The sequence below is a fragment of the Nyctereutes procyonoides genome, unplaced genomic scaffold (assembly GCF_905146905.1).
Source record: "Nyctereutes procyonoides isolate TBG_1078 unplaced genomic scaffold, NYPRO_anot_genome, whole genome shotgun sequence".
NCBI classification, from domain to species: Eukaryota; Metazoa; Chordata; class Mammalia; order Carnivora; family Canidae; genus Nyctereutes; species Nyctereutes procyonoides.
Window position 1 is genome coordinate 23,768,180 of NW_026575140.1, and position 21,198 is coordinate 23,789,377.

The 21,198-nt window shown below is 45.5% G+C and overlaps 1 protein-coding gene across 4 annotated transcripts in view; it reads left to right on the forward strand.

Annotated features, from left to right (window-relative positions):
* The window catches only part of BANP (BTG3 associated nuclear protein), a 105,780-nt gene continuing 84,582 nt past the window's right edge, over nt 1-21,198 (forward strand). For all 4 annotated transcript variants that reach the window (XM_055305159.1, XM_055305160.1, XM_055305161.1 and 1 more), the window contains exon 1: nt 1-88. The gene's annotated coding sequence lies outside the window, so the exon portion shown is untranslated. The remainder of the gene's footprint in view (nt 89-21,198) is intronic.

Below are 21,198 nucleotides of genomic sequence, written 5' to 3' on the forward strand. Positions count from 1 at the left end.
CTGCGCAGAGCGGCGGCTTCTCTCGCGAGGACGGACGCCATTATCGCATCTCCCCGACAAACACCACGAGAATTCCGCAGCCCACACGGTAATTGCAGCTCCCGCAGCCGGTCGCGTCTCCACCTCCCCCTTCCCGCGGGGCGAGAGCGAGAGCGAGAGCGAGATCTCCCCTCCTCCCTCCTCCCTGCGCCCTCCTCCGGCCGCCGCGCCCGCGCCCGCCGCCCCCGCCCGGGACGCCCTGCGCGGCCGCCCAACGGCCCGCCGCCTTCGGCCCCGCCGGCGCGCCCCGCTCCCGGCGCCCTCCCCGCCCGCTCTGGCTCCCCCGGCCGGCCGCCGCCGCCGCCGCCGCCGCCCCCCCCGCCAGCCTCCCCCCGCCCCCGCCCCCCGCGAGGGCCCCGCGCCGCGCCGCGGACCGACCGGGGCACAGGCCTCTCCTGTCAGTCGGCGCCCGGGGCCCGCGGGCAGGCCGACCTGCGCCCGGTGTGCCCGCCCCGCGGGGCCGAGGGCTCACGGAGAGGGGAGGGGAGGGGAGGGGAGGGCTCAGGCTTGGGGAGTGCGGCCTGGGGTTTGCCTCGAGCCCCCCGCCCCGCCCCCCCCCCCCCGGTGGGCGCCCTGCACCGGGCGCTCCTCGAGGACGCGGGGGCTCGGGGCTGGCCGCCCCTGGCGCCCTCTGCACCGGCTGCACCCCCAGGCCCGCCTCGGGGAGGGCCCCCGGCCTTGCCAAGGTCGGGGTAGTCCAGGGGGTAGCCCAGGGGTCGCCCAGGTGAGGGACACGGGGCACCGCCCGCCCGTTACTCGGCCTCCGGACCGCCCTGCATACGAGGATCTAGCGGCTAGCGGCGGGGAGACAGCGGAACAGCCCCCGAGATGAGGCGTCTCTGTCTAGCTTCGTTCTCCCTTGCGTTGCACCAGAGTGAGAACCTGTGCCCAGGATGTTGGATTCCGTCGACATCCCTTGGCCTTAGGGTCTGGAAGTGGCTGCCATGCGCGCGCTCTGTGCTGTGGCTGGGCCTGCGGACCACTCCCAGGGCTTCTCATCGCAGCCATCTAGAGAGGCGGAGGTGGCCACTTTGTAGAGAGAGGTGACCGGCGCCTGGAGGTTAGGACACTCGTCCAAGACGCGGAGAGCCAAGGCCTTGAACTGCTCTCTCCGAGGTCCGTGCTCTTGAATAATAATACATCCATCAGTCATGCACACGGTAAACCCTCAGTGGAAAACTTGGGTTGAAGAGCAACAGCCCCGTCTCACTCCTCAAAGACTTAACATCTTTTTGCTCTTGGAGAAGGTCTCCGTAGCTCTGGAGAGTACCTTGGTATTTTACTAGTCTTACACGTTGTTGACATTCTGTTATCATACGGTGATTGAGCCCTTCCTACCACATCCCACCTTTTCTATCCCCTTAATTCACTGTGTTCACTAAGCTCAGACTGTTTAAGACCGAGCAAAGACTGTTTTTCACTTCTACAGCTTTCTGTTTTTTTTTTTTTTTCTGTTGTTTGTAGTGGCCTTTCTTTTTCTTTGCATTTTCTGTTCCCATTGACTCTCTACGTTGTAAATTCTCAAGGGATAATGTCATCTCTCCAACTCCCCACTCCTCCCTCCCCCCCATCCTCCTCAGCCCTCTGTCCTCTTTTTCTAATCTGGATTGATTACTCAGGCCAGTACAAGTATTCTTCTGGTATTTTCCTTTATTATACATCCCAGTTTGTACAGGATTCCATGTTTTAATCTTGGCTTTCTTCATTTCAATATCATTTCTGCCAAATAGTCTTATTCCTTTTGAGTAAGGATATACATGTCTCCTTACAATCCTCTTTGGTGTTAGGACATTTCCAGAGTGCAGTAGGATGTGGAGTCTCACTGTGGATGTTCTGTGCTTCTGGGCGCTTGCCCTTCAGCTCTGGGAAATTCTCTTGTATCTGAGAATTTCCCCTGCATTTACTCTTTTATTTTGATGATGGACATCTTGGATTGACCCACTGAATCTTTTGTCTTTATCCTCTTTTGTCATTTTCTTCTCTTTTTTGGGAGAGGGCTTCAAGTTATTTTCCAATCCTGTTTTAAAATTTTTTATTTCCACAGTTGAAAATTGATCAAGAACTTATGTGTTCTCCCCGCCCCCCCCCATAGTAGCTACTTGTGAACATATTCTTGAGGATACCATATTGTTATCCATATTGTTGAGGATACCAACATGGAATTTTTTCAATTCTTTTGTTCTTTGATTTCTTATTTCCTCTAGTGCCATTGTTGCCTTTTAAAAAATATTGGCTTCATACTTCATGTGGCAAATATTCCTTAAATATTAGTAATTGTTTAAAGCAAGAGGAAATGGGCAGAGAGCTCTGAGTCTGTGGGGCTGGTTTTGAAAATGTGTGGGTCTCCCCTCAAGTCATTGGGAACTTGTTACTGTGTGGGACTTGGAGTGCCAGATTGCAGAGACTTTTCCTGTGGGTCTTACAGCTTAAGACCAGACCCCTTTGATTTGGGATTGGTCTACCTGGTCTAGGGAGGGTGTGAGCAGGAACAGCCTGTGCTCTGCTGAGTGTTCTGGCCTGCCACAGGCTTACCCACTTTGGCTGTACCCACTCCTGTATGCTCCAGATTGTGGTTTCCTTTGCCTCCATTAGATCCTATCAGTCTCCCAGAAATTTGCAAAGTATCTTGTCTGTGTCATATTTTCTTTCTTGTGGGATTGTTATATGCAATTAAAAATTAATTTAATGGGATGAGCAGAGATCACCTTTGTGGCAAGTTGCTCCTTGCGAGCAGGAATTACAGAGCCCGTTCTTGTGATTCTGCTCTGCTGCCTCTCTTGGTAATGGATGCCATCCATCAGTGGAACTGTTGCCTTGATCATTGTCCCCGTGGTCATCTCCGCGTTGCAGTGTGGGCGGATGTCGTGTGTTCCTCCTGGAGGTTCTGGCTCTGCAGCCTTGGAGGCATGCCAAGCTCAGCTGGGGAAGGCCAACCATAGACAAGTGTAGCAGAGGTTGTGATTTCAGACTCTAAGGTTGTCCTTATCACGCTGGCTTCTTATACCATGTCATTGTACTAAGGTAGCACTTCAGTGTGCCAAGTTTAAGGATTGCCTCTAGTTAAGCAGTGATTACTGTACATGAAGTGTAATCTTGGTGCATTTTAGTCAGCTGTCCTTCGAAAGTTGTGTACAGTGAAATATGTCAGCTATATCTGTCAGGGCCTAGCAAGGCCCACATGACGTGGTTCATGGGCCAGTGACATTACCATCACTGGGTGTTTGAGAGAAAGGCAAACTCTCAGGCCCCCACCAGACATACGGAATCAGAATCTGCAGCTTTGTAAACTTTTAATTTTGAGACTTTTAATTTTAGATTTACAGAAAAGTTGCAAAAATAGTTCATAGAGCTTCCCTGTTCCTGTCACCCACTTCCCGCAATGCTGACTTCTTACATAACCAGATATCCGTATGAAAATCAGGAAATTAACATCGGCACAGTACTGTTAACTAAAGTACAGACTTAACTGAATTTCGTAAGTTTTCCATTAATATCCTTTTTCTGTTTCAGGATCTAATCCAGGATCCCACTCTGCATTTAGTTGTCATGTCTCCTGAAGTCTCCAATCTGTGATCTTTACATAGCCCCAAAGTATCTCTCTAAAGATATTTATAAATTACAAGGGGAAAAATGGTAACTTCACAGTGGAAAAACCTACAAATACCACCTTAACATCATCAGTAATAAGACATATGATATCACGTACCCCAGTGTGATACACTGAGACAAATGCTTACCGTAGTTCAGTCACGAGACAACCCAAATTGAGGGTCACTCACCAAAATCTTAGCTGGTGCTCCTCAAAAAGTATCCAGGTCTTGAAAAAACAGGGAAAGACTCAATTTGCATGTAAAAAGATTGCTGGGTGTGGTATATGTCCTTTGATGCAGAAGAAATACTTCCTGTGCTAGATGGTCACCAAGGAAATGAGATAAAGCACAGTCTTGTTTTGTGGATTGCTACTTGGGTGCTTCAGGCACAGGTTCTGGGTGAGCTGTGGTAATGGTTTAGTGATAGCACCCAGTATAGCTGAGAAAGCCATCATCTTTAAGGTCTACATTGTATAAATCCTGACAACTTTAGCTGTATGGTTAAATACATGACCCACAAGACTAACTTTAAAATGTACACGTAACTATCAGTTTAGCTACTTAAGTCTGGGAAAAATAAACATTTTTCTCATTTTGAAGGAGCTCCTGGGGGAAAATAACATTAAGGTTTTCTTTTCTTTTTTTTTTTTTTTAAAGATTTTATTTATTTATTCATGATAGTCACAAAGAGAGAGAGAGGCAGAGACACAGGCAGAGGGAGAAGCAGGCTCCATGCAGGAAGCCCGACGTGGGATTCGATCCTGGGTCTCCAGGATCGTGCCCCGGGCCAAAGGCAGGCACTAAACCGCTGCGCCACCCAGGGATCCCAACATTAAGGTTTTCAATGAGAACGTCTCAGATAAAAGCTTTAAAAAGTCCTCCCTATAACAGGTAAATAAAGATCGTTACTGTGTTCTCTGACTTCACGTATATGATGGTCATGACAAAATCACATGATGGATTGTTCATTGGAAGTACTCTGAACCATTCTGAAATGTTCATTTTCTTGGGATGTGAGGAGGAGTTTTAGGGAATCTGAGAGCCAAGTACTGAGTGGCATCATATGACTGGAATTTGCTCTTAAAAAGCTACACTTGTTTTTTTGTTGGGGGCCAGTACCTGGAGGTTATTTAGCTCATGGCGGAGAATTAGAATCAGCAGTCACCCCTACTTTTCCCTTTTTTTTCTAACCCTTCGGTTTTCCACTTTTGTACAGGCTGTGAAACCAGTTAAAAATTAGAGCTTTAGCTAATACACTATCTTTGCCTCGCCTTTTGGCTCTGTTCATTGTCCAGGACTATGCCTGGCTTTTCCGGGAGAAAGTTCTTGACTCCTCACCCCCAGTGCAGTGATGAAGGTATGGCCTCCTCACAATGCTCCAGAGTACACCTCTAAGAGGAATCAGAACTGGGGATCAGCACCTGGAGCCTCCCATTGCTTGAAACCTGTGGATGTTGTTGAATTAAAATGTGATGGGAATATTAAGCCACAAGCAGGTAGTATGCCCAAAATATTGTGATGTCGCATGAAATTGATTCCTCTTTTAATTTTTCTGCACCTTTCATTTCTATCCATAGTCAGGAACTGTCTGATTTCATGAAATATTTTGGAGCCATATACCTCCATAGTAGAGTGGACAAGTAAGATTCACTTTCTGACTGTAAGAAGTGTCACATTGGAGGGGAGAGGTGGTGGTGATGGTGGATGACTGGTGAATAACCCATGAGCTCAGATTGCTCCCAGTGCATAAGTAATGGAAGAACAATATCATCCAACAAAGGTCCAGAGAAGGCAGAGATGAGAACGTGTGTTAATTAGATCGCTGACAAAGTAGTAGGTGGAATGGATGCGTATGTGGAAATTGACTGCCATTTCCTTGCCTTATATTATCTTGTATTCGCATATAAAAGAATTGAGCACACGTAGAGCACTGGAAGTGAAGGTGGGTTGGACAGGGCCCCCGGTTAGACAGAGGTCTGGCCACGAGGGTGGGAGTGTGGTCAGGAAACCAAGACTACGTTGAGCCTATCAAGCTGAGGCCTCAGCATCTGTGGGCAGAACCCTGTACTGACAAACTGTTTAGTAATAAAGATTTATATTCTGTGCTTCAAAAAGTGCTGTTTGTGGTTTGTAGTGATTTTTCCTTTTTTCACAAGGTAGAAAATCATCAAATAATTTGAAGCAAAGTTTAACCTTTCTGAGCTGGAAGGGGGTTTGGATGAAGCTAGCAGGGAAAACTTGGTGTGTGTACTGCTGGCACTCCCTCCCTGCTGTCAACTGTGTCCAGTGTCCCCAGGCATCTGAACCTCACAGAGCAGGGACGGATGGACTCAGGCTGCGGTTCCTGCTGTCACCGTGGTGCAGCCCTGTGATTCCGTCGGCAGGTGGATGGCCAAGATGCACCTGTCTGCTGTCACACCATCCTCCTGTGAACTCTCGTCGGCAGGAGCCGAGACTGGGCCTCAGGAGCAAAGTGCTGCATTAGGCTTCCTTGTCTGCCAGAACGCTTCCCTGGAGATGCTGTGTAATTCACACCCCTTGTGCTTTTACACTGAATTGGACAGAGAAGGCCGAGTGTCCTGTTGATTAGCTAAAAGTGGCAGCTGCCTGTTGGCAGTGAATTGGTCTTCTTAGCTTTGTAATTAAACATCTTGTGAATTTTTTAAAATTTGTGACATTCAAGTAATTTTCACATTTTTTGCAAAGTGAGGGTTTAGTATGTTATTTTAGATTTGTGTAATTCAGACCTGTACAATGCAATCATCCTGTGTTAGGAGAAAGAAAGTGGAAGGGCCCACATAAAATAATAACAAGTATGTAATGCTTGGCTTAGCACAGCTGCTAATAAAAAGTGCAGTTAGACTTAGTTCTTGAGTTCTGGGGATCATTCAAGAACTCCGTAAGCCTGCTTTACCTTATTGGGATTTCTATGGATCCAACTATAACGAATCAGAAGCCACTCTCTACGGCTGACAAGAGGTGGAGCAAGAAGAGCCAGTGGAGACCTGGAGACAGTTGAACCGCCCTGTAATAATAGTGCAGGCACCTCTTTCAGAGCTCAACATCCGTGTTCTACGGTAATAGGTCCTGATTTCTTTATTCTTCAGTCTCAAGGCAGTTTCAAGATCTGAAGATGCCACCAATGTCTCCATAAACACTTTTGAGCTCTAGGGCAGAAGGCAATAAACTTTTTCTATAAAGGGCCAGATAAGTGAATATTTTTGACTCTGGTGTCTCTGTCATAACTGCTCAGCTGTGCCCTTTAGGGTGGAAGCCAGCATGGGTGTAGTTGTTTTCTGGTAGAACTCTACAAAATAGCAGGATTTAGTCCCTGGGCTATCGTTTGTGAGTTCCCCAAGCTCTAAACTAAAAATACTAATGCAAGTTGGAGAAATAAATCAAAGTTGGGGGTTCAGTAACAGTGAGATGGTAGGAATACTTCGACTGATGCAAGTACTGTTCAGAGTGTGTCCTCCCCTTACGGGTGGTGGTGCTGTTCGCCAGCGGCATCACGCTCTTAATTACAGACGTCGTGACTTGGGGCAATCTGGAAGAAGGCCACTGAGCTGTCTCATTCACCTGCTGAAGGTGCTGAGAGTGTAGGTCAGAAATTTAGTTCATTTTAGGGAAATCTTGGAAAGGAAGTGTCAGTGGCAGCCTTTCAGAAATAGAATGGGTGATGACAAAGTTGCCTTCAAATGAGAATGCGTCCATCCATCCTCACTGCTGTTCCATGGAGAAAAAGCCTCAGCATCTCTTCGTAGCAATTGGGTGTTTTCAGACTTAAAAGTTGCAGGAATATTACAAAGAATTGTGACAGTCTTCTAGATTTTTAGGTTTTCTCTCCTCTCTACAAATCTATGTGTGTGTATTTTTTTCCCTGAACAATGTAAGATATGATGCCCCTTTGGTCTTAAATCCTTAAGAGGCTGTTTTCTATATTCCAGGGATATTCTTTTATACAACCACAACATAATTATTAAAATTCAGAGTTTCTCATTGATACAACTCTATTATCTGAGCAAGAGATTTAATTCGATTTTACTAGTAATTCCAGTGATGTCCTTAGTAAAAGAAAAAGGGACTCATACACTTTGACGCATCTGTTTTTCCTCAAGGATATTTTCCCTGGCATACGTAATCATAAATTAGGCCCACACTCCTTACAAACTATAAGTTCAGTAAAATTAAAAGTGTGAACTGTTGATGAAAATCACTGAATAACCCATTTCTTTCTGCCCTTCTGTTGAGAGAGGAATGGGAGGACTCATAAAGAGACAGAATGCTAGCTCTTTCTAAGGTCTGCTCAGATCCTTAGCTGCATGTGTCGATGCATTGTGATTAGAATGTACTAGAACAGTGGGTCAGAAATGAACATGACCTCCCATGGTGTCATTACCTAGATTTATTTTTTAAAAAGTTAAAATTTCCTAAGGTTCCTTTCAGGTAGATGTTATCCTATTGGGCTAGGTAAGAGTTCTTTTCCAAGGGTACCTGGTTAGTGCTGGACCGTTTTTTTTGTTTTGTTTTGTTTTGTTTTTTGTTTTTTGTTTTTTAAATCAAGAGTCTAAATATTTTGGGTTTCCAAGTTGAAATTTGTCCCCCTTGAAAGTCAGGTTAATGGGCTAAGGTGAAAACATTTTTGAGATGCAGATAAATTATGTCGTGTCTTTTTTTTTTTTTTTTTGTAAGATTTTATTAGAGCACGTGAGGGAGCAGGAACAGGGAGAGGGGGTGAGGGAGAAGGAGAAGCAGACACCCCATGGATCAGGGAGCCCAAGGTGGGGCTTGATCCCAGGACCCCAGGATCATGACCTGAGTGGAAAGCAGACACTCAACTGACTGAGCCACCCAGGCACCCCTATGTCATGTGTCTTTAATCAAAGGGAATTATTTGGTGTAGCAAACAGATTTTCTTAAAATATAAAAGTAAATATCATCTGGAAATGATCTTAACCTGTAATAGTTCTGGGCCCCTCCGCTGCTGTCCAGTCTGAAGTTGTGCCTGGAGTCCTGGTTTCCTTGGCCTCCTTGTTTGGTTCCCCCACTTTAGTCTAGACTAGAGTTCTGTGCTCCAGGTAGCAGGTGTTGAGATGTTTCTGGGTTTGGTGGAGTAGTCCTCTCCAGAGAGGCGTTTCAGCTCTGTCGCCCATAAGATTGTCTTAATGCTATGTGGGCTAGTAGAGTGTTGGGGCCTGAGACCCAGAGCTCCTTGTTCTGGCTGTTTGGCTCCTGCAGGGAAGGGCAGCCCTGGCCCCACATGCCAGGTGGTGTGGTGGGGAGCACTCCTGAAACCCTCAGCTCAGCATTTACCAGGCTTGCAACCTGGACTCTCAAGTCCTCATCCCACCGCACACAGGCTTCCTGATGTTCTCGAGCCCCAATAGGAAGGCCTACTAGTTTGAAGAAGATATTTGACTACTAAAGTGGCTTTAAAAAATTAAACTGTAGATACATGCTTTACATGGACATTTTTGTTGGTATGAACTTTCAGTCTTCTACCTGATCCAGTTAGTTTTGGGGTTCCAAGTGGTTTCTTTTTGTATCGTTTTCATGACTGAGTTTGGACTACATAATGAGAACTCTGAGCTTGACAGACCATACTGAGAGACCATAAACTTAGATCCCTGGGCCCTGTGACGATAGTGGCATGGGATGTGTCCACCATTCTTGAACCCGTGTGAGAGCTGTGCATGGGTCAGCCAGTGTCCTTGACATGACTTTAGCAAGTCTTCCTAGACTCTGTTTTCTGTTCTAGATCATATTAATTACTTCTCCTTGGTTATCAGCCGTGCCTCTGAGGGGTTGCACTTGCTTGACGTGTTGTGTGGATCAGAAACCTCTAGAACTGTCCCTGCATCTGCTACCTGTCATTGTTACTTATTTTAATGACTGCTCGAGTTGGGAGTTAATCTTTTGTTTTTGTGTTGCCTGGTTAGGATTACAAATCCCCTTAACATTTTGGCACATGCTAGTTGTTTCGTTTGGTTTCTGTGAAACTGCGAGGTGGAAAAAGCAGATTAGGACACCGTAGTATCCTTACCCTTGGACTGCTGACCACCCTCCTCCCTTGGCTTTGCAGTATGTGGCATTGAGCAGGAGAAACAGATGGGTGATAAAAGGCTTTCAGTTTCCGGAGGGAGCTACAGGATAGATGGTTGGGCAGACGCCAGGGAGGAAGAGCAAGCATGGGTGATGGATAACATATGGGCCCTGTTAGCAGGACACAGAGGTTTGACTGTGGAGCGTGCTCTGCTTCCTCCCCATCCCCACCCCCCATTTCTTCAGGGTACTCTGGTCTCATTTCCCTTAGTAAACATTCATACTATGTTCATCTAAGGGGAGTGTTTAGGGATGGGCCTGTCTGTAAAATGGGGGCACAATGGCCCCCATCTATTGTTGTGAAGACTGAATGATATGATGTTTAATACATGGCAACTCCTGTAATTACTGTTATCAGCATCACCTTCCAGGTCCTGGGTCGTCTTATGCTTGTCAAGCTTGTAAGGTGCTAGCTTAATTGATAGAAATTTTCATGTAGCCAGAATTTTTTTTTTTAAGATTTTATTTATTTATTCATGAGAATACACAGAGAGGAAAGAGAGAGAGGCAGGGACTCAGGATGGCTGTAGGCTGTGCTAAACCGCTGAGCCACCAGGGCTGCCCCCCTCCCTTTTTTTTTTGTAGTCAGAATTTTGTTTGTGGTCAACTTACATCATAGAATCTTGAAACTTTAGAACTGGCCAGAAACTTAGAGGTGTTTTAAATTAGTAAACTTGCTAAGGAAAAGCTTGGCCATGCTTGTAAAGTACACATTTATTGTAAGTGCAAGAACCTGCAATGACTTTTGTGTTCCTGCTGTGAGGGACTGGTCAGTATGTGCTCCACGGACCACTGTCCCAGCAGCCCTCCTTGATAGGCATTAGGTTTCAGATACCCTCTTGTTCTCTCCAGGGAAGTGACTTCTCTTGCACTTTTTATTGTAAATTGTGGTAGATGCTGTAACTACACAGTGCTGTAATTTGTGTTGTTATTCAATGATACGTCGTTGATAATTTTTTTTTTTAAGATTTTAAAAAAATGTATTCATGAGAGACACAGAGAGAGAGAGCCAGAGACACAGGCAGAGGGAGAAGCAGGCTCCCCATAGGGAGCCCGATGTGGGACTTGATCGCAGGACTCCAGGATCACCCCCTGGGCCGAAGGCAGGTACCAAATCGCTGAGCCACCCAGGGATCCCCTACTTCGTTGAGAATTTTAAATCTTATTAGATGATTTTAGACAGTTTGCAATAGTATGAATTCTTATAATCTTAGGGTCAATATTTCTTATATGAACATGTCTGTGGAGAAAGTGTTTAATTTGTCTTTAATTCAGTGTCATAAAATGAGCTATCTCTGGATTTAGGTATATGATCATAAAAATCAATACAATGTTTCTTTGAAACATAGCTTTCTTCTCTAGAGGTGGAAAAATTGGCCCATGTCATCTCATGCATTTCCACACGTCTGAATGTCTTCCATCTTAACTGAAAAAATAGAGGTACAGACAGGTACATCAAGTGTATAGGAGAGAGGTTGACTTTCAACTGCAGTCTCCAAGTATTGAATATTTTTTTCTTTTTTTTTTTTTAATGAGATAAAACCAAGATTTCTACTGTCCTATAGCTGAAGGGTTGAAAGACCTGTCAGGCCCAAGACCTGAAGCATGGGTTTCAGGATTATCTTTGTTTACAGGAACATTTGAACTGCAGGGTCATTCCTTTACTCAACTAGTATGTGTGGATGACTTCCACATGCCCAGCATGATTCTTGGCAACATTGGTCACCTAATGCCTACTGCAATGGTTTTAACATTAAAGGGAGACTTTCAGGCACTGGACAAATCCTTACAGCCCCAAAGCAGCCATAGACAGCATGCAAACAGCTGGGCATGGCTGTGTTCCAATAAAACTTTATTCATGGACACTGAAATTGAGTTTCATGTAACTTCATGTCACAAAATAGCATCCTTTTTTTTTTTTTTTATTTGGCTCGTGTACAAAAACAGGTGGAGAGTTGCATTTGGCTTAGAATACATTTGTTAGGTGGATGAATAAAAGGAGGCTATCAAGAGGCAGACGGGGCAGAGCCAGATTGGGGAAGGTTTTTGAAACCTAGGGAGAAATTTGGATGTAACACTATAAGCAGAGGAGGGCATGGAAGGTACTTAAGCTAGGCTTTGAGAGGATGAGCTTTCTTTGGAAGAATGTTAATGTGGAACTTGTCTACGGGTGGATGAGAGAGGATTGGTTTCTTGCCTGAGCCCTCTGTGGCTTTGGGATGGACCAAGGGGACACTCAGCCTGCCAGATTAATGGACTCAAATTCAGATTGTGTTACAGAGAGATGGTGCTGTGTGTCAGGGGCTAGAGGAGGAATTGGTGAGAAGCCAGTTCAGGGATGATGGGGCACCCAGCAGACCAGGTGCAATGGAAGGAAGCAGAAGGAGGAAGTGGAGGAGGAGGAGGAAGAGGGGGAGGGAGGGAGGGAGGATGGGAGGAAGGAAGGAAGGAAGCAAGGAAGGAAGGAAGGAAGGAAGTCAGGTCAAAATCAGCAAGCATAAAGAAGCCGTGGGGTTTGGTAATGGTTGGATACTTAAGGGTAGCAGAGCAGAGGAAGTTCAAAAAAGTCTGCAGAGTTCTTTGTGGGAGGGGTCAGGAGATTGGTGGTATCTCCTTGAGCTTTCTTGGGGGAAGATTAGTGCTGGTGCAGGAAGAGTTCAGCTTTGAAAGTGTTGGAGTGGATTTTATTGTTAAAGGCCATAGTGTGTTTGAAATACGGGGTGAGAGGGCAAGGTGGGAGATGGGGATTACTCCCAATCATTGATGTGTGAGCCTGCTGGCAGTCCTGGGAGACCATCTATCCATCTAGCATCCCAGGGCTATATCCTGGGGGCGGGGAAGGGGCCTCACTAGTGCCCCACAGCGTGTGGGTCATTTGGAACCAGGTGGATGAATGCTCCGCAGATGAAGGGGGGAGCGTTTGCAGGAGGGCAGAGGTACTGGGAGAAGGAGGGAGAAATGGAAGGGCTAGGGCCCAAAGGTACTCAGTCATTGATACAGGGCTCTTGTCTGGTCCCTTGGAGAAAAGCTCCAGTCTGACATTGAGTTTGGAAACAGTATTGTTTGAGATTCAGAGGGAGAGGGAAGAGACGTTGTGGATGGGCTTGGATGAGGGTTCCAGAACATGCCTTAAGAGTTTGGCACAGGAAGGATGTTATGGCAGCTGGTGGGCAGCTAGTGGATTGGAGAGTTTTATTATTTTTGTTTTTTTCTAAACATTTACTTAAGAGCTTTTATCAAATACATTGCGGAGTAGTATAGGTTGTTCTTGTGTATCCACACCCAGTTTCTCCCTGTATCGTCAACACACACCAGCATGATGTGGGCCCGGGGCCGTGACAGGGAGCACTCCAGGCACTGCTTGGCCTGTCAGCATGAGCAGGTTCTGTGGAGTCAGTGGTTCTGTGCTGCCCTTCCTCCCCTTAATCCAGAGAAAAGTTACTAGAAGAGAGCAGTGAGTTCACAGGTGTGTGTCCTCCATCTAGACTCAAAAAGGATTAGTATTTTGGGGCATTGTTTCATCCATGTGTACAGGCACCCCTTGGAGATACTGTGGGTTTGGTTCCAGACCTCTGCAACAAAGCAAATATTGCAATAAAGTGAGTCAAATGAGTCTTATGGTTTCCCAGTGTATATACATGTTTACACTATAGTTGATTAAGTGTGCAATAGTGTGCGTTATGTCTAAAAAAGCAGTACACCTACCTTGTTTAAAAACACTTTACTGTTAAAAAATGCTAATCATCATCACCTTTGCTTTCAGTGAATCATAATTACTGATCACAGATCAGCACAACAAGTAATAATGAAAAAGTTTGAAATACTGTGAGAATTACACGTTTTGGTAATTTTTGGTAACCTGTATTTTTTTCTGCTTTTGAAAATTAGTTGCAGAGATCACTGTATTTCACCACTAAATGCTTGAGTGCTCACGTCCTGAGAGCGAGAACATTCACATAACCTCTAAAAAATGAATATATTAAGTGTCACTGAAGATATAGTCCATATTTAAATGTCCCCCCAAATTTGTTTATGGCTGATGACCCCCACCACTAGGACCTCACTGCCTCTGGCAGGTCTCCTTAGGTTTTGTTAATTGAGAGCGAGCCTCTGTTAGTTTTATGCTGTGGGCTTTTCCATGGTCCTGGCCAGTAGACGTGTACCTTTATCCCCTCTTTCTGCCAACTCCCCAGATCTCTACGAGGGCTGTGGGGTAGCTGCCTCAACCTGTGTTCCCTCAGCTAGGCCTCTTCTTAGCTCTAGCTAAGCAGTAGATCCCAGGTGGATCCCAATTGTCACTTGTACTTAGTCACTATTTTATTGAATATCTTAAGGGCAGGGTCATGTTCTCTTTCTTTGTAGCATCTGTTGGGCGCAGTGCCCAGGGGTTATTTTTTGAAGAATGTGGGAATGAACGCAGGAAGATCACTTAATATTGTGTGAAAGAGTTCACAGAGACTAAAATTCCTCCTAGAATGAAGAAACAAGGCTGAAATATTTAAATCTGCAGTTGGGTGTACATTATCGTACTCCTGCATCTTTGGCAGAGGTAGTATTTTATGTTGTCAGAGTAAATACTTAACATCGTGAACAATTTATAGCTACCAGGGAAGAATTAAAATATAGGTATTATAATAGTAAACACCAAAAATTTTATTGCAAGGTAAACACAAGCTTCTCTAGTGTATTTACATTTATCTTTGGCAGTTGGTTAATCAAGTAAAAGTTGCTTGTAATTGTTTATGGTTTGTATTTTATACCAGAAGTTATCTGAAATTCACTTTAAGTCATACATGGTTCTTATGCTTTCTTTCTGGATATACAATACCTGAAAGCAGTGGTTGTTAAAAGTGTGGTCCAAGGAACCCCATGGGTGTCCTTGAGACCTTGACAGGGGGTCTGTGAGATCAGACGGTTGTCATAATGATCATAAGACGTCATTTGCTTTTTTTGTGTGTTGACATTTGCACTGATGGTGTGGGGTTGATGTGCCAAAGCTGCTGCCGCCTGGCTGCAGTTGGGTCCTTATATTCTTCACTGCAATTAAAAAAAGCCATTTTCACCTAAAAATGTCCCTGATGAAGTAGTAAAAATTCGTTTATTAGGTCTCAACGTTTGAGTACAACTCTTTTTAATACTCAGTGGGACAAAACAGGAAGTTTGTGGAAAACACTTCTACTGCATTTCAGAGTTGGAGCATTGCCTGGAGGACAAGCTTTTCTGCACTTAAGTTGCTAGCTGAACTAGCCCTGCTTTTTCATGGACCAACATGAAAGAATAATTGATAAACTATGGTTATTTCTTACTAATTGAACAAAGTTAGCTTGTTACTTCAAGGAAAGCAACTAATGCTATTGCTGAAGAGAAAATTTGAGCTTTCAAGTGGAATTGGAATTTTGCAAAGTATGCCTCTGCCACTGTGATCCTGACAGCTTCTCAATACTTAAAGATGTTTCTGATATCAGTGTTAATATTAATGAATGTAATGCTGTTGATAATACATAATGAACTGCGTTTGGAAAACTTGCATGACTCAATGAACCAGTATTTTCCAAATGATCAATGCATGATGTTGCAAAGTTGCATTTGGGTGGAAGATCCATTGAAAGTTCAAGACAGACCAATGGATTTGAAAGTAATAATTTGAAAGTAATAAAGTAAAAAGTTTACCGATAAGGTTTTAGATTGCACACTGCAACACGATTTCAGGGAAAAATAAAACACCTGTCGAGTGTTGGTATTGTCTTAACAAAGAGTACCCACAGTTTTCTGAATTGGCTGGTAAAATATTGTCCCCACAGGACTTCTTTGTGAGGGTGGGTTTTCTTTGTGTGCATCAACCAACATATTTCCTAGTGTAAGATTGAAAGCTGACAGATATGAAAACCCAGTTGTTTTCCATTAAGTCTGACATGAAGGAGCTGTGTGAAAATGCCAAACTACGTCCCTCTTCTTGCTAAGATTTTGCTGCTGTTGTTTTGGAAACTATAGTTTATCGTAAAAAATATTTTACATATAATATGTTGATTTTTATAATTTTTTGTTGATTTCTATAATTTTTAAATGAATAAAGAAGTATTCAAACATTTTCTGTTCTAATTTCAAATATGGTAACTACTGATGGATATACCTATACAAGCACAGGCTTTTGGGGACCTCACTTACTTTACGATGGTAAAGGGGGTGCTGAGCCCAGGATGCATGTGAACTGGGGCAGTAGGTGCTGTGGGACCAGTTTCAGTGCAGCCACTTTTCTTTCCTGCATCATGGTTGGTATTCGAGGAGGTGTGTACCTTTTGGAAAAAATGAGTAAAAGTGGCAAAGTTAATCAAACATGAACCCTAAGGGGAAGGACCTGCATCTGAGGCCCATTTGGGGTTCTTTTTCTAATTTTAAATGTAAACACATCTGGGCCAGCTGTCTTAACCAAGGAGTGGTGTGGCTGGGTTTTCCCATGAAGAAGGGGAAACCATAGGAAGAAGGGTTTCCTACTTCCCAATTTCCTTGTTTACCTGTCCCCAGACAGGGTGTTGATAGTTATATATTCCCTTCCTTCCCCAGTTTGTCTTTGGTATACTGCCCTCCCACCCTGCATTGATTTCAAAGAAAAAAAAAAAGCAAGCTGCGTCTTTTTCACATAATTATCTTAATTATGTTCTTACTACACTTAGATCCAAAAGAATTTGACCTAATGGAATGATCTTTGGTTTTGTGGAGGTTTCCCTTTTTCTGGAGATTCAGCTTCAGGTTCTACTTAGCCACTTCTTCACGTGGGAATGGAAATAATTGTTGTGATTTTTATGGTGTGGGCTTGACATTCCTGCTCAGGTGCACACAGAACCCCCAGCAGGAGCCATGCAAGATGAGAGGCGGTGGCTCTAGGGGCGCTGGGCAGGCTGCAGGACCTCCGTGCTGGCGGTCCTCGTCTGCACTGCCGTTTCAGGGCTCAGCATCCATTCGGGTGGTGGCACCCTGAGACTCTTGGACTCGTGTAGGGACGCTCCTACCCTCAGAATTGTTCATTCAGTTCACATCTTCGTCATGGACAGTGTGAAGTCACACCAGTAGTCTATTTTGAGGCCCCTCCAAGCTAGGGTTGTGCCTGACTTTCTCCCGCGTAACTGTGCCTCTTCCGCTGGCCACGCTGTGTGTATCTGATGGTGGGTAGCCTACAGTAGTAGCACAGAGTCACTTTGCTGCTGTGGGAGGTTGTGTGGAAAGACCCTCATCCAAGACAGATTCAGCATCAGAGCTTTGTTTAGGGGTTAATATAAGAAACAGCTTTGCGGGCAGCCCTGGTGGCTTGGTGGTTTAGCACCGCCTGCAGCCCAGGGCGTGATCCTGGAGACCCTGGATCGAGTCCCACATCTGGCTCCCTGCATGGTGCCTGCTTCTCCTGCCTGTGTCTCTGCCTCTCTCTCTCTCTCTCTGTGTCTCTATGAATAAATAAATAAAATATTAAAAAAAAAGAAACAGCTTTGCAAAGAATTTCTGCCCTAAAAAAACTGGTGGGAAAAAGAAACCTGTACATGTGACCCCTGAGACAGACCAAGTGATGTTGTTCTTGTGGTGCCAGAAGATCCCAGCGTAGACATAAGGAGGCTTTCTTTGTTTTGCTTATTTTTTTCTTGCTGCCTTTTTCCTAATGAAAGCTGATAGTCCGGGATGCCTGGGTGGCTCAGCGGTTGAGCATCTGCCTTTGGCATAGGGCATGATCCCGGAGTCCCAGGATCGAGTCCCTCATCAGGCTCCCTGTATGGAGGCTGCTTCTCCCTCTGCATTTGTCTCTGCATCTCTCTGTCTCTCTCTGTCTCTGTCTCTCATAAATGAATAAAATCTTTTTTTTTTTAAAGCTGATAGTCTGTCCATAGCATTTTGTGCTTTAACCTTTACTGCTAAAGTCAAGTTGCATGCTCAATTACAGTAGCTTTTCTTTTATTCCTGTTTTAATGGCCTTGTGGTTTTATTTTTGGGGTATCCAAAATATTTAAAAATTAGCAAAATTAAAAATAAATTTGTGGTTCTGTATTTCAGCTGATGAACAGCTGCTAGTGTCTGCTGCTGAAACTGATGAGCAGTTTGCTGTATTTTCATTGTTAACAACTGAAAGTGCCGTTCACATGAAGGTCGCTGTCATAAACTAAACAGACTTGGGACTTAATTATAGTCTAGACTTTATTGGAACCAAGACATAGATCCAGTACTTTGAAGACTTTACTCTCTGGCTCTTAAGTAGACATGCTGACAGTCCTAGTTCTGCATTGATGTGTGACCCCACCGATAAGTCCAGTGGATTTATCATCCAGGTGCTTGTCGTGGCCCAGTGTGTGCCAGGCTCTGTGCTAGGCAGGGAGCAAAGTGATTGAAATTCCTGGAGCTTCTCTTCCAGTTAGGGGAGACAGGTGCGTATGTAGTGAGTTAGGCTCTCAGTGCCTTGTGACAGGGCAGAAGAGGGGAGCAAGGAGCCATGCAGGTGCTGATGGTGGGTTTTGAATGGGTGTAGTTGTGTCTCTGGGAAGATGGTGTTGGGGCAGAGGCATTAGGTGGCAGAGGGCCCAGTGGATGTTGGAGGGCTGGGGCTCTGAGCTTGGACAGGTCCAGCAAGGAGCCGTGGGGAGAGCCTGAGGGGCACCGGAGGGTGCCAGCTGGTACACAGTTGTCTTCAGAGTGCCAGGAAGCTCATGAATTAGGAAGAAGCCTTTGGTGGGCTTTGAATAGATGAGGGATGTGGTCTGACATGTGTTTTAATGTGATCTGCATGGCTTTTTAACTAGGTATTGGGAATAATTATGGGGCAAAGACAGAGCAGGGGGATTATGCAGAGGCCAGTGCACAAATCCAGATGTGAGAAGATGAGGCCAGAGTGCATGAAGTGAGAGATATGCCTACAGCTTGGCTGTAAGAGGGACAAGAGCCAAGGACTGAAGGTTTTGACATGGAGAGTCGGAGGAGCAGGGTGGTTGTGAGGTGGGTATTGAGTGCAGTTCAGGTATGTTGAAACTGAGACCAGACACCCAGGCATGGTGTCCTGGACACTGTTGGCTATGTGGATCTGGAGTTCACGGGAGAGGTCTGAGTTGAAGGGTGGGCCTGCGTCATCAGCCACAGATGGTATTCCAGTGCTACTGAGTGAGAAGAGGTCCTCCACTGAGCCTGGGCATCCCGCCAAGTCAGGAAGATGATGAGCACCCCCATAGAGAGAAGGGAAGGCAAGAGAGAGGCAGGTGGAGGAGGTGGGAGCAAGCCTGTGCCAGTGTTGCTGGCAGGGAGCATGGACCCACCTGGTTGGTCTAATTGGGCTAGGTTCTACAGGGAATGGAGGCAGCAAGTCTAGGCAGCTCTTAGGGGGGTGGTTTGCTCTGAAGGGGAGGAGCAAGACGGCCAGCTGAACCCTGGGAAGGAGGGGCTGTGATGTGGAAGGGGGAGCAGAGAGGGAGGTGAGGTGGGGAGGGCCCAGGGCAATGGCGCTTCGGGAGCCCCCAGAGCTGTGTGGATTCGAGCACATGGCCGGCTGAGGCAGTTGCCTGGTATTTGTCAGGATTTGATGTGGTTGGACTTGCCTAAATACTTACCGGTTTTAGAGGGACAGTTTCATAGTGATAATAATACGTGCTTACAGAAGACTGAGCACTCAGCTGAGGGAGGATAAAGGATGAAAGTTGTCTGTACTCCTCCTCCCTGCCAGATACCAGGAAGTTCACCATGATGCCTTTACACATGCACATGGACCTGTGACTCCACAGGCATGCAGTTATTAGAAAACGGGATTGGGATCATATATGTACTGTTCTATAATTTTCCTTTTATATATATATATTATATATATATTTCTGTTAGTATTATATTCTGGAGATCTTTCCATTTGGTTCACATATTAAACCAGTCTCGCTCACATTAATGAGTGTAGTGTTTTACAGTGTGGTGTGCCATTGTTTATTCCACCATTCTCCTGAGATCGAACACTTTGGTTGTTGATTTGGGTTGGTGGGTCCTTTTTTCATGTGCCCCAGGGGAGATGCTCTCTTCATGGGCTTGCTAGGGTCGAACTGGTCATTTCCATCAGAGACATTATTGACATTAATCTCAGCTCAGCTGCTTTATTGTATTAAGACTGGACTACCTCCAGGACTTCTGAGAAATGGTAAATTTAATTTGCCAAAATGGCAGCCGCATGTAGTACTCTGCTCCAGTTTTCTTGGGCCTGTTGCCCTAGTTTTTCCTATTCAAACCTTCACTGTTAGCAGAATTTTAAATGACTCTCTCCTGGCAGCTGAACCGTTTTGAGTAAACGACTTGGATAACGTGTGGCGTCCTCATTGGGAAGAGCTTGGGATTGAGGATTTTTATGGTGAACTTGGAGGATTTTCTTAAGCTGCTCATAGAACTTTCCGAGACCAGGAAAAAGCTCGAACTAGGTGTTTGAAAACTTTCCATTAGCCCTTCGTGAGGGATGCTATTTAACCTGGAACCTGTGAACCCAGGGCCATCTGAACGGACTTGAGGGTGCCACACTTAAGGTTAAGCCTGGCTGCGTGTGACAGGTTCCAGAATATGCTGTTTAGTGCAGGTGGTTGGTTATTTTCCGATGAGGGAAGTCTGAGGCTGGTAGTTCTGGGACATGTGGCAGCTTCCGTCTTGTTCTTTGCTCTGCTCTTCTAGTTCTTTCTGTCCCACCCTCATCTCTGGAGTCCAGCAGCAGGAGGACAAGTGGGAGGGCCATGGCCACATACCAGCTGCCCTGTAAAGAGGTGTCCTGGAAGTTGCCATGCACCATGTCTGCACTTAAATCCCATCAGCGAGAACTGGTCACTTGGCTACAGCATGCTGCAGGAGTGGCTGGGGTAGGGGGTGGGGGGCGTCTGCCTGGTGGCCTCACGTCCCAGGAAATGAGGACTCTTACCCCGAGCATCAGGAGAACAGCTTCTGGGATACGCAGCTATGGTTGGTGTGGGTGAAGCTCCGAAACTTGGCACAATTTTGTCTCTCTGTGCTTTTTTTTTTTTTTTTTTTTCCTGGAAAAGAGCTCATAGTGTTTTGTTTTGTTTTAGATTTTGAAAGCAGTCTGCGACCTGAAAACGTTTAAATCCACCCCTCAAAGCTTGGGTGCGTGGTATTATCTCACTGAGGTCTTACTGCCTACATTAAGCGATTCACTGTGTCCTTTAACAGTCTTCACTTAGGTTCTTGATTTGGACAAAGGAAGACCGAGTTTATGGCATGAGGAGTTCTTAGAGGTCATCTTCAGAGGACACAGAGGTAGCACAACACCTGTTTCTTCACATCTGACAGGCTCCCATGTCCGCTCTGCCCACTAGATCTCCCTCCCACGGATGAGCACAGGCAGCAGCATTCAGAACTCTACTCTGCAATTGAGGCCGGAATGGGGAATCCCTAGCAGTTTATGCCCATGTTTAGATGACCAATATTTTTTTCCTCTTTTTTTTCAAGTAGGCTCCACACTGGGTGT